This window comes from Nipponia nippon, unplaced genomic scaffold, assembly GCF_047370975.1.
Source record: "Nipponia nippon isolate SJK-2023a ecotype South Korea unplaced genomic scaffold, ASM4737097v1 scaffold_5, whole genome shotgun sequence".
In the NCBI taxonomy this organism is placed as follows: Eukaryota; Metazoa; Chordata; class Aves; order Pelecaniformes; family Threskiornithidae; genus Nipponia; species Nipponia nippon.
This window is the reverse complement of record NW_028262369.1, coordinates 35,353,825-35,376,813: the sequence shown is the minus strand read 5'-3', so window position 1 is coordinate 35,376,813 and position 22,989 is coordinate 35,353,825. Positions and strand designations below refer to the sequence as shown.

General features: G+C 38.3%; 1 protein-coding gene across 1 annotated transcript in view; it reads right to left on the bottom strand.

Moving 5' to 3' along the window:
* Positions 1 to 22,989, bottom strand: part of ADGRL2 (adhesion G protein-coupled receptor L2) — a 395,707-nt gene that overhangs the window by 319,192 nt on the left and 53,526 nt on the right. Inside the window, exon 3 of the mRNA XM_087730654.1 lies at positions 1,287 to 1,347. The gene's annotated coding sequence lies outside the window, so the exon portion shown is untranslated. The remainder of the gene's footprint in view (positions 1 to 1,286; positions 1,348 to 22,989) is intronic.

Here is a 22,989-nt window from a genome sequence, read left to right as displayed (position 1 = left end):
AACTAGGCAGTGGCTATATAGAATATAGATTTTCAACCACTCTAAACATTCTACCAATTCATTTTCAGCTACACCATTTACCTAGCTAGCACAGCATTAATTTATATAACATACATTGATTCTTCAAATAAACTTATATAAAGACAGGTTTTCTTCTATTAGAACACAAAAGTCTTTAAGGTGAAGTTACAGCATGATGTTAATGTTCAAAGGAAGGAGAGTACTACTGTAGCTTACACGAAGCTATTAAACTTCAGAAAGTCTGCAAGGCCTGCACTTGCCACTAAACTCACTTGCTGCCCAGTTGTCCCTGTCCAATGACTTAGAGATTGTCCATTATTACTAGGAAAGAGGAGCTGGGTACAGATACCACAGCAGATGTAAAACAAGCACAGTATATGTTTATGTATATGGATGAATTTCATGTTCATATTCTTCTGCATTTCCCACTAAAACTGTATTTGAAACAAGGTAATTAAATTAGACCACTGGTAGAACTCCAAGAGAGATTAGCTCAGTTACACACAAGAATCCCAATAGCTTCATTGACATTCAGTTGCACCCTTCCAGATAGAGAGGTGAATACAGAATAAACAGATGCAAGCAGGAAGATAACCACTTGACAAAACCTGGACACAAGAGCACAGTAGCCAGCTAAGTACAATCATCCAAGTAGGAGGGGGAGTACAGAAAATGGTTCATTAGGAACTGCTGCAAGGCTTTTCAGCCTCACGTGGCACCCTTTTCAGCCCCTTGACACCAAACGCCAAATGCTACTGGCCTCTCTCTCAAAAGCAGCATTTTTTTTTAATTGTTACTGTGGCTGCACAGGCAGTGCCAGGAGTCACCCCTCTCACTTGCCTCATGCTTCCCACCACCTGGTGCTGGCAAAGATCCCTTTGGCTGGCAAGGCAGTGGGACTTTATTTTTCCTTGTGGCTCTTTTGTCAAGGGTACAATGTGGATCGTTGTCTCCTTATGTATAATTAAGTGCTTAAGTGGCAGCATGTCATGCTGCAATGTTGGGAGCTGAGCCTGGGTCCTGAGCTAGTTTGCAGGCTCAGAGGGTTGACAGGCAGCATTGCATTGAATAACAGTGGTGAAAATTGCCAAAGATAGAGTTAATTCAGCTAGCGGATAAATGCACATGCGAAATTTAGAAGGGGCCTACCTTCATCTCAACTTGATCAGAAATGCTTTAAGGAAAGGACAAAAGGAAACAGCAATGAAGAAGAAGCCAAATTAAGTCTGCCACAGTAGGACCTCCAACCCTTACAGGTCTCTTACCCAAGATTAGGTCTCATTGTGCCCAGCTTCAGGTGAAGCGATGTTCCTGGGGTGCTGTCACCTGCAGGAAGCACAAAACCAAAACTAAACAAGCACAAAGTATTAGTGGATTTAAAAGACAACCATTACAAGCATTAAAAAAGCAAAACATGATAAATTAAATCACATCCCTTACCAGAAATAAATCTATATTTATCTAGCAAAGGGAAGGATGTGGGGGGCTTTTTTTCCTTGGTTAGTGAACCTTGAGGGGTGCCAGAATGGTGTTGCAGACAGGGAGGGAGGAAGGAAAAGATGGCTGAATTAATCCAATTGGTGCCTGAGAGCAGGTGAAAAACTGCTGAATCTCATGTAGCAGTGGAAGGGGTTAATAAAAATAAAAAAAACTACAACAAAACAAAACAAACCCAAACCAATCAATTCTTAATCTTCAACAATTAGTTATTTGAAGAGAGCATTGTTGCCACCTGCCTGTATTGATCATGAAAATTATTCAGTGGAAGGCTGCCACCACCATTAAAACTGAATTTCTTTCTCGTCCAGAGGGAAAGTAGTTGCCTTTGGAGACTGAATAAAGACAGGTCTGAATTCTTCCCCTACAGTCTATTCTTCCCCAAGCATGGATCCAGTGAGAAAGACAAAGGGGTTATTTTGATTTGCACACCATTGCTTCCTTTCATGCTTTTTTTCTTGAAGTGGCATGTGCTCCTTTAAAAGAAGCAGGCTCTCAGCTTGCAGTGGGACCCCATTGTTTTCTATCTGTGGTTGAAATAAACCTCCTGAAATATGTTTGGTTTCTCTTAAATTTCAAAGTGGTGGCCAATAGTCAGTTGCATATGGGTTCAAAGTGATCTTAGCCAGTGCAGATTTAAAACTCCCTCATCACTTGCTGTGAAACAAAACACAGAGAAACCCCTCTCATCATCATCATCTGTGAAATTCTGGTGAAGTCTTACTTTCAGCTATCCTCATTCACATCTGGAGATGTTCTTTTGAAATCAACACAGAGAATGTTAGATTCCCAGCTAATGTAAGCAAGCAAATTTCCACTGGATTCAGTGAAGTTACTTCAGGATTTGGCTTTGTGGCTAAGCTCATTGTTCCACAGGCTTAGCTGAGAGCACAGTACCCCCATCCCTACATAATCTTTCCATCCGCCTCCCTCTCTTACTTTCTTTTTTACTTGCTCCTGGTATTTGATAACAGCCCCAGACTTATTCTTTGCCAAATGAAGCAGACAAGTGTTTCATTACTCATTTTTATTATTTTTTTAAACATGTTTATCTTATCTGTGGTTCTGTCTTAAATAATAAGAATTAATAAATAATAAAGTGATTTGCATGTGTCTTGGAGCCAAGAAATGTTTTCCATTCTTTCATACATTTCTGATCTGATAAAAAATATTTTATTAGAATAAATGATTACATAAGGGTTATGGGGGAGGGGAGCGTGAAACTGGAGTTATTAATAACTGAGTACTCAAGGAATTCTTCAGCCTAAATTGGCTACAAGAATTTGATTCTAAGCTGAGACAGAAGATCTTTAATATTGTCGAAGGAGAGAAAAAGAGAATAACAGCTTTGCAGCAAAAAACAAACATATGAATAAAAGCTTATTTTGGAATTGATACCCACAGTAGTAAATGAGAAACTAAATCAAGCTCACAGCTAAGACACAGGAGCTCTATTCTTGCATCAGTTTTGATCACTATGCAGCCTCAAGTAAGAAACTTCTTTAATATTTGTATCTAATGGATCAAATTGAGATATTGAGACTATCTTCTTTAAAGAGCTTTGACATCCTCGATGCTAAGTATTATTATTATTATGGCATGCCCGGGTCTGTGGCATGGTTTTTGAAAGCAAAAGCTGCTAGTTTCAAGCAGAGAAGTAGCATATGTTCAGTTTAAAATTCAAATGTACTTATAACTGAATGCTAATGGCAATGTCATTTATTCACTTAACAATTCTGCAATAGGCTGTATGAGGCAATCCATTTTTTAATACATTTATTGGTGTTGTACAGAGAAAGAGGAGTTAAAAAAGTAGCTGAGATTCATCAGGAGTTGCAGTGTACCATAAGGTGGTGAATGCTGCCCTCTGGCTCAGGTTGGCAATGGTCACTTATCTAGAAATGGTCTATTTTCAAAGTGTGAGGGAGACAGAAAAGGTTGGGGTTCAACAGCTTTCCTTAATACTTCAGTCTGTACTACTTTAATTAAAAGTCTAAATGCTTAAAACAATATCATATTAGAAAGAAATTTATTTTAAAGTTGTTTTTCAAATATTTGCAACACAGAAGAGAACCTATTTTTTTTTATGTATCTTTATCTTGAATGGGCCGTATAAAAGAGTCATGTCAGCATTAAACTTACAGGCCCATAGAGGACAGTTTCTTTTACACGTTTTTTTTTAACGATTCAAGAATACATATAACTTATTCCAATGTATTATTTTACAGTTTATAGACAAGATTTAATAACAAAGGAAAGACACAGTATTCTTTATCTGTTCATACAGTGGAAGAAAGCTTAGTCCATTTCACTGAAAGATAGCATGATTGAGATGTATGTCTGCAGCTTAAACATAACAGCTTTAGAATTTGCTAAAGATTATGCTTACATTATTCTGCTGTAGATACAACATTGCTTTTTCAAAAACCATGTGTGAACAGGTCTTTAAGAAATAGAACACAATAATTTTATTGTGCTCATTCTCCTAGAAACTGGGGACCATCTTTCCCCTCAAAAGTTGCGCCTTCCCTTGTACTGCCTGCACCCTTTGCATTAATTGGAAATAAGGGGAAATCTCCCTCACTTAGAAAAGAATTTCTATTACAGAAGGTAAATGTTAGGCAGTGCTCCATTGCCACCCTCCCCATACCAAGTCTGCCCCACAGGAAGCCCAGAGCCTACCTGCCTTGCTGATCACTTGCCTGGCATGTTGATCCCCAGCAAAGAAGCATTAGACCTGGTGTCCTTCTGAGTGCAAAACTCAGTTTAAGTTTCCTGCTTCCTCCCACCTAAAATTCAGCGCTCTTGCAGAGGTGGTGGAGGAAGTATGGAATAGAAGAGATGGTTACAGGCCACATGTTCAATTCAGATATATAGCATGTAGGATTCCCTTCCCTCCCCTCCACCCCCAGTCTTTTATAACCTCACCTTATATTCAGACCAATACGGTACAACCATTTTGATATGGTAGCATTTTATACCCATCTTGCACTCATGTGAAGGACTCTGTAGGGTTTAGGACAATAGGAAATCCAACCCCGTGACTAAGTCCTAAAGCTCATCTTTTTAGAATAGAAGCTGGAAGAGAGACTGGATGCCTGTCTCTCAAGATGATAAAATGCAGTGTTCTGAATACAAGGCAGTATTTCTCCTGGGATTGTTTCATTTTGGGTAAGAGAGCAGTACTCTTTTCCATAGCTGAAGAGAAAATTTTGTTTGTCTTAAGGGAGAAAGTTCAGAGCAGCTTTGGGAACAACCATCTCAGAATCAAATTGCAAATAGAAAGGAGAAATTGATAGGGCTTTTTGTTCACTGATCGCACACACTGACATAACAGTAATTAAAAAAAACAACTGCAGTCTATTAAAAGAAAAAGGAAACCCAAAGCAAACGTTCAAAGGAAGGATTTTTAGAAGCTATGAATGCAATATGTGGATTCAAAAGACCCAGTGGAATCAGGTAAGGAGAGCAAAACACCCTGGGAAACCTCATAATGTGCTCTCAGCTGCACTTAACAGTGAAATTTACACTCACAGAATGAGTCCTAAGAATTCTTTCCTATAAAAATGAGAAAAATCAAGGCAACTTGCAAATCTTCTAACTTAAGTTTTTATTTCTGAGAAAGGCAAATGTTACATTAATTCCATATCCCTGTAAATAAGGACATATAGAAAAGCTTTTAGCATGCAACATACCCCCTTTCCTTATTTATTCAGCAGAGGATATTTAGAATCAAGTGGAAATTACTGCAAGTGAATCTGAGTTTTTCAGTAACAGAAGTGGCTGTTTGGGAAACTTAGTTTCCATGTCTTTAGCCGCTAACATGGCTTCTGAGAAGGAAAGCACCTGTTTTGAGAGAAGCCACATAATTAGAACTGATGGGAAGATAGAAAATCCTTTTTGCAGCAACACTGTGGTTTTGAAACTTGTTGTTGCCCTGCTTTGAGCTCATAAAAAGTCTTTCAAAGATTTGCAAAAACAAAATAGTAATAAAGTGGTTGTTTTGAGACTCAGTGTAGTCTGCTGGGTATGCTCTATTCTGACCAGAGTTTTCACGCTGAATTTGGCAGAACATAAAGCTGAACCTAGGTCATTAGTTTCCCAGGCCAGGGCCATAGCCCACAGAACATAGTCTCTATAGTTTGATAGAGATGTTTCAGATTTTATGATGGCATGTTTTGGCCTACTTTGCATGTGACAGAGAAGTCCCCAGTTCAAGTTTTTCCTCAGTGATGTAGCCAAAAATTCAAGTGGGTTGTGTTGGCATGGCAGGACCACTGGGATTTTTGAGGTGCTGTGATCTTGGAAGGATCACTATGTGCATGTGGCACAACTGGGCCAAACTGGTTAAAGGTGTCCTAGGCAAATGCAAGGGGATTTGGGGGCTATATATGGAGAGGTCTCTCCCCTATCTTCTTCATCTTACCTGTAGAAGATGTCTTTCTCAAACCCCTCAAAACATGCAGTTCTTTCCTCCACAGCACAGGCCTCCTCCTCCTCTCCCCAGCCCCAACTTCTTGTTTCTCCTCTGCAACAGCATCTATTCACTTTTTTTACATCTCCCCAATTTCTGAGAAAAGACATCAAAATTTCTGAGAAAACACATCCACAGGAAAGAGGGGAGAGAGAAAGACTTGACAGAGAGCTTGAGACAACACAAGGTCAACAGAGTTAAAGGTCCTAATCCCAATCTGGAACTAAATGGTGAAAGTGCTGCTGGGCCTATTGTGCTTACATCTGAAGCCAGCCCTACACAATTTTCTTCTCTGATGGTACGGACACAATTCAGTCTTTGGGAGACTTCCACTTCTGTATAAAGACATCCCTGTACTTCCTCCTGTAAGGACAGAGTTGCTGAACATGACAATGGAAGAGAAAGAAGATACAGAAGACCCTCTGCAAAGCATGTGTTTCTCATCCTGTCCCTTCCAGCCTTGGTGTTTCCCTGGACTTTTTTCTTTGTGGAAGTCCCAGCTGGAGGAGTAAGCAATGGGATTGTTATATTGATACAGCAGTTTCCAGAATCAGAAATATAAAGACATTGAAGGAAATATTTTTACATTTCTCCCACCTTTATAATCCAGCTAGAGATTCTCTCATCTCCTAAGTTTCCTGATATAATTTTTAAACAGTATATTGTTAGAAAATCCTTATTTGTAGTAGATTTACTTCATAAAGTAAGACAAAGGAATAACTAACTCTGAAGGAAGAGTGATGGAAAGTCCTGTTGTCATGAGAGTTGATACCTTTTCCTCACTCCTCATGTCACATATTTCACTGCCGACTTGATAATTTCAGAGCCACGAGTGCACAAAAATCATGTAGCTGTGATTTTCCAAAGGATCTGAGTGGCAAGGACCTCAGCTTCTTCCAACCAATTAACCAGAAAACATTCCAATATATTTTTCCATTTACTTGAATAAGAAGCTACGTTGCACAGCATACAATCTAAACCTCTGGCTTCCCTAATGAAAGTGAGAGGACTTGTGCTGGTCACAGTTGACATAGAAGGTACAAAGTGAAAAAGATATGCTAAATGAAAAACCTGCTTGGTTCTTGGCGATTTTGGAAACTGCAGTTCTCTCTCATCACCTGTGAATCTTTTCATGAAGGCACTAGCAGCTCCTTTGCTCAGAGTGACAATACCTACATGACTTAGCTTACATCTCACATTTAATTTATATCAAAGCAGAACAAGCAACCATGAGAAAACTATCTAGCAAATGTAAGATATTGCATTGAGAGAAAGCAGAACTTCAAACATATTTCAGTAAGGATATTAATGAGCTGTATAGGGGTAATTGTTTCACCTCCAACTTTAAAAATGAACTGTTCTTACATTTTTTCTGTTCTAAATAACCTCCTATTTTTTCTGAGTGATTTTCCAATAAGAATTTGAACACACTCCCAAATTAAAAAAATTGCAATAGTAAATCAGGCTGAAAAATAAAGAATACCACCTCTGCTAATGAGTATCACTAAAAGGTACAATTATTATGAATTTTCATATGCAAGTCTGCTTCCAACCTCATGAAATCCAAAAAACCTGACATAAAAGCAGAGCTGTGAAACAGCTGGGTAGCTTGAATCTGATATGAACTTTATCTTTCAGAAAGATATGCCGCACATCTTATAGCTAAAGACACAGCTTTAATTTTCCAACCATGGAGAAGAGAGGACACATAGGGAGAATTCCTCATTACTGTGTCAAGGGAAACAGAGAACGTTTGCTTAGACTCCCAATAGGGGTAGGAAGACATGTTGAAAGTACTGAAAGTTGGAAGTTAATAATAGGTATTGTAGTCCTTTTATGAGTTTTTATTTTCAAAACATGCATACCCAAAGTAAGAGAGTTCAAGCCTTTAAGTGAGGTTCAAGGGTATACTTTGAAATGGGAATAATATGTGAGTAGGTGACATTTACACCATTTAAATTAGTAGAAAGAAATTAAAATGAGTTTATATCAGAAGTGAAGAAAAAAATTAAGCTAATCATGTAAATCTGAAGTTATTTATGCATCATTGTCCGGGCAAAAGAATGCGGTAGAAGACAGCTTGCTAACAAAGACGGAACAACTGGGCTTGAAAGGTAAACAGCAAGGTCTGTAGGAGAAAGAGGAAAGAATGGAGAGACATTCCCTTGTTTGCTGTGACATTATATCTGCAGTGGCCCAGGAACACTTGGCTGAAAAACAAGAACAAACTCCTTTCAACAAGATTGAAGGTTGACTAACAGCTAACTGGGTTGAGAAAAAAATAAAAAAAAAGAAAGAGGAGAATCATAGTAAGTACAATAACATACATTAAGTATAGTTTTCACACTTGTAATATCCATCTTAACCATTATTTTTGGATCAGTATCTAATTAATACTTCTGGACCAGGCCTTGAATGCTGGTAATAATACTTCTCATATCATTTTCATTTGAATTCTTCTTAATGTTTTCTTTGTCTGGGTTCTCTGCCTTAATCCAAATTAACTTTGCTTTTAAGTAATGCCCCTGGCAGAGTTTTTGAGACTCATGGCACAGAGTCACATTACACTAATCCATGGCAAATGTGGAAAACTGCTGAAAGGACAGTGGTTCCTTGGCGGGGGAGGAGGGGCAGGGGGCATGTTGGATTGGGTTAATATTCTGTTAAGTCATCCTGCCAAGATCATGTGATCTCTAAACCAGACATCAGGAAAACAGGGATGGGACTTTTGGTGTCAGCCAGCAGTTACACTGAACTAGGTATGATGTGAAACTGCACCGTGAGAAGGGAAAAGTCACTTCTGGGCATCTTAGAGAGCTGTGAAATGCCCTCCCAGCTTAAGAGAGAGGAATGAGGCTACAGACCTGTCAGAAGAAAAGAATTTAAAGTGAGGTTGTGTCTGAGGGGAGGGCAAACTCAGTCAGTGTAGATGCAGAGTTTGATCCACAGCTCTCTGAAGTCAAATGTTTTAGTTTACGTCAATGGCCTTTGATTAGGCCCAGAGAGAGCTGTAAGATCCAAGGGCTGCCAGGCTTGGTTACAGTCATCAATACTATAAATCCCTGAGAGAGTTTCCTTACTAAACTCTAGGCCTTTTTGCTGCAGGATGCTAACAAAGGGCATGATCCTGAGCAAACTTAGTCCCATTGGCTCCAGAGGCCGTAAATTCTTTTGGCCATCTTGCAGCACACACAGAGATCCCCTGGTTTGTTGTAGCTGCTTAATACAAGTGATAGAAAGGGCAAGAGAGTAAGAGACAGTTCCTGGCAAAATGAAGCTATTCCCACAGCCAGAACTGGGGCTCCCTCTGAGAGCAGGGTGAGTTAGGAAGGCCCCAGCCTGCTGTACGCTGGTCCCAGGGGCTCACCCACAGGCACAGACGAGGTTTGGCCAGGCTCCTTTCCCTGCACAAAGGGGAAGCTGGACCCTGAGGCCGCCTGAGGGGAAGCCTTCAGGTAGTCAGATGAGTCATTTTGCACCACCGAGCCCAGCAAGTGGCCCACTAACTTTAGAGTCTAAACCGGTTTGTTTCATTTTTGTAGCATCTTGTGAGAAACTGACCGATTTCTTTAGTAACTAAACCTTTCTGAACAGGGACAAGCTCAGATGGAAATCCGTTCTCTTAGAAAACAGCAACTATAACCCTCCCTGCTGTAAGGGCTCATCATAATGTTGTATACGTCCAAAATCCTTATCTGCAGATTAACCTCAAAACTTCCCCTCTTGCTCCCTCAAAGCCCAACTTATATTACTTGGTTGTTTGGTTTTGTTTTGTTTTGTTTTTTTTCTTAGTTTTGTTTTTTTAAAGATAAATTTAATAAAAAAAATATTTTCAGGATGAACAGAAAATAAATCAACACTACCAGAAAATCAGCAACTTGATTGTTTCTCCCTGCTTCGGCAAAAAAACCATAAAAGCTCAATTGTCCTCTCAGGACTCCTTGGAAGTCTTAACAAAAGTCTCTAAAAAGAAACTAAATGAAAGACCAGGGAGTTAGCAGCAGGGCAGATCTATCATAGACAAATCAGACAAAACCCTCTTTCCTTCTGACCGTATCTGGGCTTAATTCTGATCTCCTCACTCACACCGAGTAATAATTCACACCATAACTAACCCCACTGGAGTTGCTAAAATCACTCGGAGTAAGCCATATGCCTGTTTGACAAATATCAGTCTGATACACTAAGGCTAAAAATCCTAAGAGCTAATTAAAATATTATTTTTGTAATTATGTGGCCTCAAAAAAGGGTTCTGTTCTTTGTTGTTGTTGAGGTGGTTTGTTATCTTCCAAACAAAGACGGGAAGTTTGTGATTTTCTTTTTTTTGTTTTGTTTTTCATCCAGCTAGAAAATTAATGTTTTGTCTACCCTAGAAAATGCAATGAATATACAAAGATATATGAAGAACTGGCACCTTTTTGACAGAGATATTAAAACAGTAAAACCTGAGGCCAAGTCTACAGTACAAATTTCTGTCTGAAAAGTACATTAGTCAGCAATGTAATAGGACACGATCTCAGCCACTAACCTAGGCTGAGCACCTTATTTGGCCTACCCAGTGATTAGCCTGATGCAAAGCCCTCAGTTATTTACTGTGTCTTTGTGTTGCTTTATTCACCCATATGTACGTGACAGTAACACTGTTAAGAGGAAGACTTGCTGTGCTGCTGCAGAAGTGCATACTGTAGATTTTGTACCTTTGTGAGCTGATCTCTTCTATGTATCTTTCTCAGTGAGTCGTAGGAGAGTTTATCCATGTTTCATGTTTTTATCATGTAATCACATGAAGCAAGCCATTGGAAAGTATCAAAAGACTATCAACAATCAAGCAAATCTTCCTGTATTTCAGTCTAGCAAAGCTGGACACCAGCACAAGTGGAAGGACTCCAAGAGCTAATCAGGATCGTTACGAAGGCTATCCTGCTCTTCCTTAAAATACTGAATTCCTGCAAGCAAGTTCAGCATGGAGACACGAAGCTTGAGGAAGTCCCCGAGGTGCCAGCAGTGAAGCTGTTCAATGAATGTTATTGCACAACACGCCCCAGTGGTCCTGCCAAACTCCTCCTCCAGCAGGAAGCCTGGCAGCAAGGCACTGAACCAGTTGAACAAAAACTACAAGCTTTGCACCATGAGAGCGATTTGCCAACAACCAGTAGCCTGCAGGCTGGATACTGTTACCTAGTTATTAATGAATGCTGCTGATTAACCTTTTGAAAGTACTTTGTCCACCACACCTACTGGTGGGAACCTGCAGTGGTAATGCTCAGGGGAGGTTGCTGACATAGGAGCGACATTGAGGATAGTGAATAAGCACCCCAAGATGTGACAATGACTTTAAGAGTTGGATACAAACCAGGATAGTTCTTCCAGAGACCTTTGGGAACGGGTGTGTGTGTATGTGTGTGTGCATAAGCTTTTTTTAAGCTTTTAAAAAGTTATTAGCGTACAGACTTCGCTGTAAACTACACTATATCTCAGGCTGCTGTGCTTGATTGAAAACAAATTAAAATTTTGTTCAGAAGGCTTCCTATCATGCCCCTGCAGTAAATTTAGCAGACTGTGACACCCCCCCTCCCCCAACTATTCTCATCCATGTTTGAGGCCCAAAACTCCTCAAAGTAATGCACTGCTGAAACCTAGAAATGGCATCTAAAGCACTCAAAAATGATGTGCCAGGCTCCTAAGAATCATGAGACTACTTTAAAATTCTGGCAGAAAAAACCTTTTGTATTTATATTTCTTTTATTTTTTTGTCTTTCTTGGTCATATCTCCTAAACATTTTTAAGCTTACTTTTCTTTAGAAAATATCAAATAAACAAGAAGTCAAGACTCAGTGAAAGGGTCATGAAATAACGTGAATCTAGCAGCAAGAACATCAAGAAATATAAAATTCTGAAATACTACAAAGTTTACAGTAAGATGTTGAGGGTTGATGACTACAGTGAAAGTGCAGGGAATAAGCAAATACAAAGGAACTGCCTGAATCTTAATCATGGATAGAAATGAAGGAGAAAAACAAAATCTGAAAGAAGAGTACAGAAAGGACAAATATGGAAGAGAAAAAAATTGCACAAAAAGCATATTATAAAAAGAGGAAAAAAATTCAATTAAAAAAATAACAACCTCACTTTATCTATTACCACAAAAAGACTGCTTATGCATACCTTCACTGGGGGATCTGCAAAACACTATTTTAAAAATTGTTCTGTTTTCTCAATTCAACAAAAATATTACTTTTTAAGCTAAAAGCACAATAAAAAAAAAAAAAAGGTAGAGATTTCTTGCCTAAATCCTCCTTTAGGTTAAGATTTCACACAACAGTTGAGCCAGTTTGACAGCTTGCTGTTGTTGAGCCTCACTCTCCTGCTTTGTTCCCAGCCATGTGGTCTTACTTCTTCCCTTGTGCTGCAACCAGCACTTGTCTGACAGCCCAGTAAAAAATATTCCACACTCTAAATTAAAAAAGATTTTTTTTTCTTCTGCAGATATTTTTGTTTGTTTTTAAAAAACATCGAGGAGAAGTAGGTGAGAATGCTTAATAGTCCTATGAAACCTCACCCTTAAAACATTCCTGGGACTATGGAGAAGACAGACATTCATGTTTTGTGCCTGCTCTGCTCACTCTACTATTACCCATTTCATTTCATTAAATGCAAGTATTAAATGCAGTGCCATTCTCCTCATAAATTAATAAAAATTATGCAAAGGGGTGGGTTATAGCCCCCTGTACAAACTGCTAACAAAAGCAGGATATGAGAACTACACCTGAGTTTCCCTCTGACTTCCACACTATGGACTGACACTGTACTGAGCACAGATCAAGGCAGGCTATCAGGCGTCAGCTAGACTGAAGACCAAGAACAGAAAAAATGACAAATCATTTGCCATATTCTGCCTTCATTTACACTTTGCAACCTGGTTGACATTCACTGCTTCAGCTTCCCCTCACAGTAGAATTTGGGTTTGTGTATACAGACTAGTTAGACTTTCCTTGTTTTCATGACATTACTACCATTACTTAAATAAAGGATCTGGTTTTGTTCTCCTCTGTTTCTAGGAGGGACAGATTTTTTTGAATGTTCTTATAACAGAATGGAAAAATCTGCGCTTATGCTATAATCCACAGATGGATGTCCATTAGCCAAAGATTTTTCTTTGGGCAACGTTATTGTCAGACACAAAAAAAAGAAAAAAAATGTATTGCTGAGGACAAAACTTAGTTTCCAATATTGAACCCTGATTTTTACTCATAGGAGTAGTCTTATTACTATCTGCGGTACAAACAGGACATGGCAGAATTCAGGCTATTAAAACCAGAGATTATTCAAAAGTTAACATGTGTTTTTTATTTACAGAAACAGAACAAAAGAGACTCTAATTGAAATAGATCATTTAAATAAAAATAGCATACTACTTATGCAGATAGTATACTTATGCAGATACACACGTGCGCACACATGCACACCCAGACAGAGCTTCCAGTGTTTTCCAGCTCCTGGTATTACATGTGGGAACCTAGTGGGCTCAAAAAGCCTGGTGCACATGCCAGGATTTTCTGGGTATGCAGGCTCCCCTATACAAATCTGGGAATCACTGGGCACAAGAGGAGCCTCTGCTAAAATGGAGCAAGGTCCTCAGCTGCCTCTCAGGGAATTTATCTGTGTTTCATCAAATCCAGCATATTCCTGAGAAATATCTGAGGATATTTGATGAAGTGACATTTCCCTGATCATTTCCCTTATTGTTCCTTTTTAAGAGACAGCTGAAATTATTTAGATTGCTTGTTAAAAGAAACAAACACAGGAAATGAAACTGGGTGAAAATAATTTCTTAATTTTGAGGGTGCACTAAGGTGGAGCAATCCTTACCAAAGATAAATGAAAATGTAAACACACTGATTTCAATCAAGAGCACTTTTCATAAGAATATTTCACTCACTGGTTGCTGCTGATGGCTCCCTGTTCCTTTTAGAGGTGTGTTACCCATTCTGGAATATACACAAGAGTTCAAGTGTTGCATAATTAGACAAAACAGGGCCTATACAAGAATATCCTGTTTTGCTTCCTGTACACTCACTAGGGTGGCTCAGCTGAATCCTTGACAACATCTAGCTCCACGAAGAAAACATCAAGACTCCTTGCTGATAGCAGTTTTTTACCTAGAGCTTCTCAGCAGTTGGGCTGTTTAGCCCCCAAGTGTAAGCAGACAATCACCCTATTGTTTACTTTCTAGTCAGAAGGAGCATTACTGCTTTCCTTCACTGTCCATGGCCTCTGTAATCCTAGCAGTCATGTTCACTCAGCAGTAAGTCTAAATATGTGCTTCCCAAAGGAGTTTCAAATCCATGACATAGATTAACATCACTGTGGTTTGACGCTATCTGTGACAGATTCCACAGTAATTAACATTTTAAACCATGGTCAATACTGAAATTATTTGATGAGGACTCACTCTATCCCCCAAATCGTGAGAAATTAACAAATTTAAGGGGTATTATTATTATAATAATAAAATGAATAGGCTGTGGAGGACAATGTATCTTTCAAAAACCCTGTCAGCATTGCTTCATCTCATTACATATCACTATATCTTAAAAAAAGAAGCGATTCAATTGTGTGACGGTGAATCATGAAACTTCACAAACATTCAAGGAACACACATGCCACTACAAATTAACCATTAGCGCTGCATGGTATTCATCCTTTCTGTCACACACTGTGGGAAGCACGCCTTATTAGCATGGAAGCACAGAGCAATAGTATCTCAGTGTACTTAACATTCGCTTACCTTGGAAAAAAGAGCACACAATTGCAGTCAAACAAAAAAAACAATCCCCAAAATGCTGCAGCTCTATTCCTTTCCACATTTAATCCTAGGACTTAAAAATTACAAAATTGAATCCTAAAGCCTTTTCTTTCCCCTCTTCCAGTTCACTGTTTTTTACAATGAAATGTATTTTTTGCATTTTTAATCAGCCTTAATCATAAACAAGGCAGGCATCACAATCGCAGCTATTTCAGGGTTCCCCCTCACACACTTCTTTTTTGGTTTTGAATTTCAATAGTACCCTCGACTGGGGGTCTTCCTGGATCCCAGATGTCAAATTATATGGTCTGTCCTATTCTTCTTATAGTGGCAGTCCCGTTCCCTGTTAAGTTTCACAGGAATCTGAATAGCTATTCTGAAATCACCCGTTTCTTCCTGAATTGTGTTACAACTGAACTTAATTTTGTCATCTTGATTATTAAGGAATAGTTCTCCTTGACTTAACAGTTTCTGAGAAATATCTGCTCTCTTTCTTTCTCTTTTATCTCTTAGTAATATGAAGCACCCTGCGCAAATCTTTAAAAAAAAAAATATAAAAATCTACATTTAGCATCAACGTTCCTGTTTGAGGCCCTGTGCGGTCTATAAAACCTCAAGAAAGGGGCCCACTTCCCATACCTGTCCTACTTACATGCTGTTTTATTTAAGAATCAAGAGTACACTTTACAACCACTTTGCCATGTTAAAAAAGGAGAAACATAAAAGTGACTTTTGGGGGAGGGTAGACTTATGTTTTGTTTCACTAGCTTCTTTCAGAGTAAACTTGTAAAATAAAAAGATATAAATGCCAAGCAATTTTGTAAAAGCTAATGTAGCAGTAAACCAGAGCCTCCCACTGATCTAGAAGCAGAAGTGGTATTTTAAACCTGTACTGCTTTAATGTACGTTTTATACACATACATATTTGAAATTTCATTTTTTCCTAAGTGTAACCCAACACTATGGAATCACACGCATCTCAGAAATTACCCGTACCCACTCCTAGTTCAAATAGTAACAGAGGCTTGATGGCAGATAAGGTTAACATTGTGCAAGGTATTTGAACTAACAGAGCAGTTCTGATATGTAACACAATGCATCACGAAGACAAGTCATGGCCTTTGGCACCCCTGCTCATACTATTATTAATTATGCATTTCCTCATCTTATTAGTGTTTGAATGGATGTAAAAAACAAGCAATGCTGCCCTAAAGGATATTACAGCCATACTACAGCCTGACATCTTCCTGGGATTAATAACAGAGGAACCAGTCCTACAAGTGACCTTTGGCTTGTACATCCTCAAGACAATTTTGGTTTTGGATAGATTACATGGACAACTGTTATCTGGCTTTGGGAGGGATCATTTCTTCAGAGATGTTGAGGACCCTGTTGAGCTACATGGCAGCAGTCATAACCTCCCTCGCTCTTACAAAAGAAAAAAAAAATCTGTTGACACTCAACCATATCAGCAAACCATTGAGTTATTGAATAATCTCAGACTACCTGCAGACTCAGGCATATCTCTTTGCATTCATTACACTATGATTGTCATTTCATAATTTGCTCTTAAATCATAAAGGTCTAAAAACCCTATACTTATAATAGCTGAATTACTATCATCTTAGATAAGTTAGGAGCTGAAGTTTATCTAAAGTTATCTAAATTTGCCTGTAAAGTTATCTGAACTTGTACAAAAGTCTGAGCTCCCAACTTTAGATATGTTCATAAGTGACATCTTTAAGCAATTCTATTTCCCAAGCAGTATGCTTTATTAGCATTATCAAAAGGACGCACTAAACTCCCATTGTTCATACCATACCAGTTTACAGCAACATCTGCTGGATAACCTAGAGCTGTAATAACAGAGACCCTGACATACTGAAGCGACAGAACAATATGAGACATGGCTATGGGAAGGCAAGGGTTAGACAGGAGGATAAGAGAAGGCTTTCACATCAAAGACACTGCTTTGCAATGACACCTACCCTTTGCTACTGCCTGTGCCATTGATTTCATGACTTGTCCAGGTTGCCAGTTCATCTAGAAGGCTCCCCAGTTTATGAGAGGTTGTATCAGAAACAATAAAGTCAGATGGCAGCTTTGTATGCCTTGGGGGAGAAAGCAGATCCATATGCTAGGGAAATGATATAAAAACTAGAATGATTTTACTCTATTCCACAGCCATTTAATGTTTTAGCTGGCATTAAGTTTAAGTTCACCTTGCAGTGTTAGTACCTCAATTTTGATGGCCAAAAGTTCCCCTCTTTTTAAGAGAAAGAATGTTTAAAACCCTCACATTCACATTAGTAAGTCAATAACAAGAATATTTGCTTTGATAGTCTTGTTGACACACAATAGTTGAGGCAGTTTTATTATTTTTTTTTATTATGGCAGGAGTATCTTTAGGGCAAAGTCTCTGGGAGAAACACTATTAAATACTTAGCCTGGACAAAACCTTCTTGCAGAAGAATTTTCAATTGCTTTTCAGCTGCACTGTGGTTTATTGTTTGCTTTAAATCAGGCCAGAGTCTAAACTACATACCATGGTGTCTGTTAAAAAATCATTATGGTGCAATTAAAACAATGTTAAAGGTGGAATCCCCCCCTCCCCCCTCTCTGTATAACTGTTGTATGCTTCCTCTGTGCCTTTCATGATTATCTGCACCAGCTCTGGTCAGCAGATACAGCTGTCATGAAACACTCAACAGATGGGGGAGGCTGGGTGATGCTTCATCCATTTTTGGATGCTCTACTGACATTTGAGCTCATGCCTTCTATAAATGCTGTCATGCCCCTGACTCCTTTTAGCCAACACAAGCCTACAACATGCAGTGACAATATTCATCTTTCCAAAGGATAGAGATAAATTGAACTGCCCTTATGAAAAGCAATATAAAATACTTAAATTTAGTGTCCTTTAAAACTTTTAACCATTATAGATAGATATGGCTAGAAAATAGATAGACTGATAAATTGGTAGATGGATCTCCTTTCTTACTGCTGTTTCATCCTTAAGCTATTTTATTCTTATAAGGCTCTTCAGAGATTGATTTAGCTTACAAAGAACAGCAATTTCTCTCCAGTTTTAGGAAACTGCTAGGAACTAGAGTGCTTTGAAAAGAAATTGATTAGCACAACTTCTTTAAAAAGAAAGGAAAACAGCTAAAAGATACACAGTATCTTTGAGCTTTTCAGGTAGTAAATGCTGCTTCATGTTTTATCTTAAATTAAGTTTTTAAAGCTTACTCCTATTGCATTTTTGATATAGTTAGAGTCAAATTGGTAGAAACAGCAGCTTGTGGAATGGAAGACATAAGACTGCCTTTGTGTTTGTTTGGGTTTTTGTTTGTTTTAAAACAGCTTTATAATAGTACCATCTAATATAATTGTTTGGTATGGAGAGACTGTGACAATCCCTGTATGTGTCCCACATATGGGACTACATTTCATGCTTCCCAAGGTTCAATTCCAGTCACTGTGGTTCCTGATATAAAAACAAATGAGAGATAAGAGATGGAGAGAGAAGAGGTGGATAAACTCATGTACTTAATCATAGGGATTAAGAAAGACTTCTTGGGAATGGCAGATACTGGTATTTTGTCCTGACCTAGGAGTGGTGGCTACATTTTTCTCATACTGTTTCCAGCACAACTCATTCTAAATACAGGATGTTCAGAGACTATCACTGCAAACATAGCTGATGTGTTTAACTGCACAAACACTTGATGATGCCCTTCACTATGAGGCCTATTTTTTTAATGCTGTTAAGAACGATGTGATTTACAAGTTAATTTATACCCTAATAGTGATGAAAGAAAACGTAAGGGCTACATCGCTTTGTCAACAGTCCTCGCTGAACAGCCAGGAGATATTTAACCAAGTACTTAGGTAAGCAAGACACACCTTGTAGTGTGATGAAAGGGAAACCAAAGTTAGGAAGTATGATCTAATTCTTCAAGCCTAAACTTAGATTTAGCACTGGAAGTAATAGCAGAATGATGCCATGACAGCGTGAGGGTACAGTCAGAAGTGGGACTTGCTTTTTACAGCTCAGCAGTAGATTATGTCCTCTGAAATTATGCAAGCTATTAAGATCTCTTAAATAATCTTAATAGAAATTAACTTCCACAAACACAATTTATTATTTACTAACACTAGCCATGTTTGGCTACAACAGAACACAGCTGACTGATGTAACTGCTTACAGATTTTGAAGTAGTCAAAGGACCTCCAAATCACTGTCTTTTCACTCTGTCAGGTTTAAGGGCAATGACTGGAGTTAGGCCAATTTCAAACACTTTTCATACTATATTTCTTTTAGTTATCCTTCAACTGTTAAGACAGTAAGGGAAAGGAGCAGTCAGTCTATACCTGAGCCTATAAATAATCAATAGGATCATAGCAACTTATTTTCAACATAAAAAACCTACATGATTTGCCTGTACAAAAGCTTAATTTAGTGAACATTTAATTCCCAAATTGCACCTCTAGAGACAGCAAGCTACCAAAAGAATCTAATGCCAACATCTTAACTTAGCAGTGCCTATTTTTTCATTTATTCTTGGGCTGCACAGTCAGACAACATCCTTGCTAGATCAGGACAGTCAGATGTGGCGAACTAATCTGCACTAATCAGTTAATAAGCCTTTGGACCTCAGAGAGCAATGGGAACATACATGGTTCAGGCTGGGCACAATCACATATATAACTGTATGTCTGAGCCTTAGAAATGAAAGAGATGCTAATGCTGTATACCAGAGGGTTAATCTTCTTTCTCACTGCTTAGAAGTCCTCTGGATCCTATTTTCACTATGCACCCATGCCAAGAGTGCAGACAGCGATTCCCATGAATTTCTGCCTTCAAGACAGCATTCTTCTCGGATGCCTCAGCAAGTATCACATCCCCTTAAATACTCTCACTTATTTAAATAGTATCTACCTCATGTTCCAGAAAAGTATGTTCTCTAGCTGTAGCCATATCATTTGTTATTTTTGCTGTTCTGTGCCATTGCATTCATTACCTAATGTATGAAAACAGTGAAGTAAAAAAGTATAGTTCTTTGCAGCACTGGCTTTTGCATTCAGAGGCTCTTTTGTACTACCTTCAGAACCCTGTATCTTACATCAAGAAAGAGGAGAAGGATATGGAAGAAACTATAGAAGGATTTTGAACTCCTCTTCTGTAACGTGTAAACTTAAGCCATGGAGAAGTCTGCAGTGCGTCTGTGTATCTGTAAGTCTGGATAGCATTACTGTTTCATGCAGCGTTTCCCATCCCATATGTTTATCCCACACAGTTCCACAGAGCTATATTAATCAGTGGAACATTACTAGTGGTTATAGTTGCATTCCAAGTTAAAAACCCAAGAACCACCTGTTATGCACTTCATATGAATAACAGCATAACATTGAAAGTTTTCATACAAATTCTAGCTATAAGTCACCTCATAAGACAATAATTTTCCTTGTAAAAAAGGGTAAGAGTAATCCCTTTCTTTCATATGCACATGACTTTGCCTTATTTCAGCATCATTAACTTAAGGAGTGGGCATTTCATGTTTTGCTTGGCTTTTGGTATAGATGAGGTTATAGAAGTTTGAGGTGAGATCTGTATGGTAACAGTTTTCTTTTATTATATCGTTCTTGAGCATACAGCAATGCAAAATGATAAAGGACTGACAGCATAAACACTGGGAAAAACAGTAACAAACACCCTGCAAACACACAAAACAGCAAAGCTGAGCAAAAAAATTAATGCTGCAAAGATTCACAAGCCGCAGCTGATCTGTTTGAGCATTGTGAGACTACACACAATAGGGAGCTTTCCAGTACTAATCTGTTCTGACATTTTATAGAAACTAATTCTTGCAGACAAATAAAGGTCTAGTTTGGAACAATTTTATTCAGGCCATCAGCATCCTTCCTGATTTGATCTGATTTTCAAATAGCATATGTTTTTCTGTTTGTGGTCTTCACATCCTGCATAAAAGCAAGATAAAACTAGCAAATGCAGCATTCACAAGAAAGCTAAGATATCAGGCAGGTACAATTTAAACAGATTTTAGGGCAGGACAATCACGTAACAGGGAGAAAGTTGAACAAGAACAGAATTACCAATTTCTGTATATTTGATATATAGGTATGTCTATTCACATATATGCACACACATTGGGAATTTTAACAAAACATTGTTTTATCAGTTTTTCAGCTGGCTATATGCTGATCATCGGTCACTGGCTGAAGCTCTAAAAAAATGCTATTTGAGTTTTTTTTGTGTGTGTGTGTGGCTTGAGTACTGGCCCTTCTGTCAGTGTTTCACTGCATTATTTTAAAGAGCTACTCTTTGTATGTGAGAAGACAGATGCTGTTGATTTAGGCAGGCCAACACACCACAGTACTTTTACTCAGCTGATATTTAATGATTTACCATTTAATGCAGTTCATCTTTCATAACCCCAGGTTCAAACAGAAGCAGCTGCTATTAGGGATGCAATGGTATTGAACTTCCAACCAAAGGCATAGGAGAGCTTCTTTTATAGCTCTAGCTACTGGACCCATCTGGCTCTTCACTTAAGTACTGCAAATGAAGGAGAAAAACACTTTGCTTCTCATCAGTGAGGTCCTGAACGGAATGCATAATTATTCAGAATAAAGGCTTTCCAGTCAAAACTAGCTGCATTAACACCACATTCCCAAACTTTGGTGGATGAAAACAATTTAATCCATCTTATTATCTAAAGAACACTCCGATGAAATCAGAAGCATATTAAAAAGAGGAATTGTACTTAATTGAAATAATTTTTAATACCAACATCCTAAGTCTGATCATGAGGAAACTGGGTCAGTGTTTCTAAAACAGTTTCTTCTGGAAATGAAAGATTAATTTTTGATTTACCTACATTTTGAAACAAGAAGGGGGAGAGAGGAAAGGAAGAGTTTGTAGGCTTGCAGGATGCAGCAGAAGCTGATGTATGGTCTCCTTCTCGTAGGAGACTTGCATTATTGAGGCAGGAGGCTTGCTGTTCCCCGATACCCCAGCTCTGAGTGCTTTAATTAAAGTAGTATTCCCCTCCTCCAGCATCTTAAATAAAATACAGGCCTTTAGAGGTGCTTTCAATGCTTCTTTCCACCACTTTGTAGGAGAAAGCCTGCAAGTGCTAGAAACGTTATCAAATAGGTTGCTTTAAAAAGACCTTTTAAATAAAAAAATCCTTTCCTAATGCAATAATCTTCTATTTTCATTTTTGTTCTTGTGGAGATCTGACAGAAAGTAGATTATGGCAGAACTATATTTACCTCCAATTCCTACCAACATCTGTAAATTAGGATTTGCAAGAAAAGGAGTGGATTATGGACTTTCATTGCAATTACAGGGCTACAGAACAACAACTGTTGCCTAGTTATGATTACAGCTAATCCTTTCATTGCCCACAGTGGACCAAAGAAAATTTCATATCGTAACTGTAAAAGTAGGTGTCTTCTGTTATCAGTAGCTTTTAAAGCAGAGATATCCAAGCACAATGCAATTTTAAAATACAGGAATCTATGTCAGGACTTACATGCAACTTCACTTCTTTTTTGTTTCTCTCCACATCTAAGAATACGAACTCATTTTATAATTATTACAGGATTCAGTCTCAATACATACTATAATTTTGGTGATGCTATTTTTACTATTGAAAGCTCTTCAGAGCATACAACAGCAAGCATTGCTAGAATTTATGTCTAAATGCCAAAATCAGTTCTGGATGGGTTCTCCATTGCTTGTTCTAACCGATATTATTATTGTTCTAGCACACTGGGAGAAGGGGAGCCAATTCACCTCCCTTTGCCATTATTTACCAGTTTTCAGACCTTCCTTTTTCACCAAGAATATTAAATCTAAATTGCAGCACTTGACTCAAAGAGATAAAAATTTATAAGAGACTTGGAAAAAGTTTGGCTAAATCTAAAGTTTATGCTGAATTAGCAGAATATCTTTTTGTAGTCTAGAGAGATTCTCAAAGACACCCCTTTACTTCCAAGTGTTGATTTCCCTTAAAAGCTAAACAGGATAACCACATACAACTCCTTGCCAAGCTTTATCAATTTTATATTTCTAGAATCAGGTTATGTTAAACTTGGCCACTTTCCTTGTGTTTTGTAAGCCCCTCCCTGTCCTGTTTTTCCCTTAAACTTAGTCCTTCAA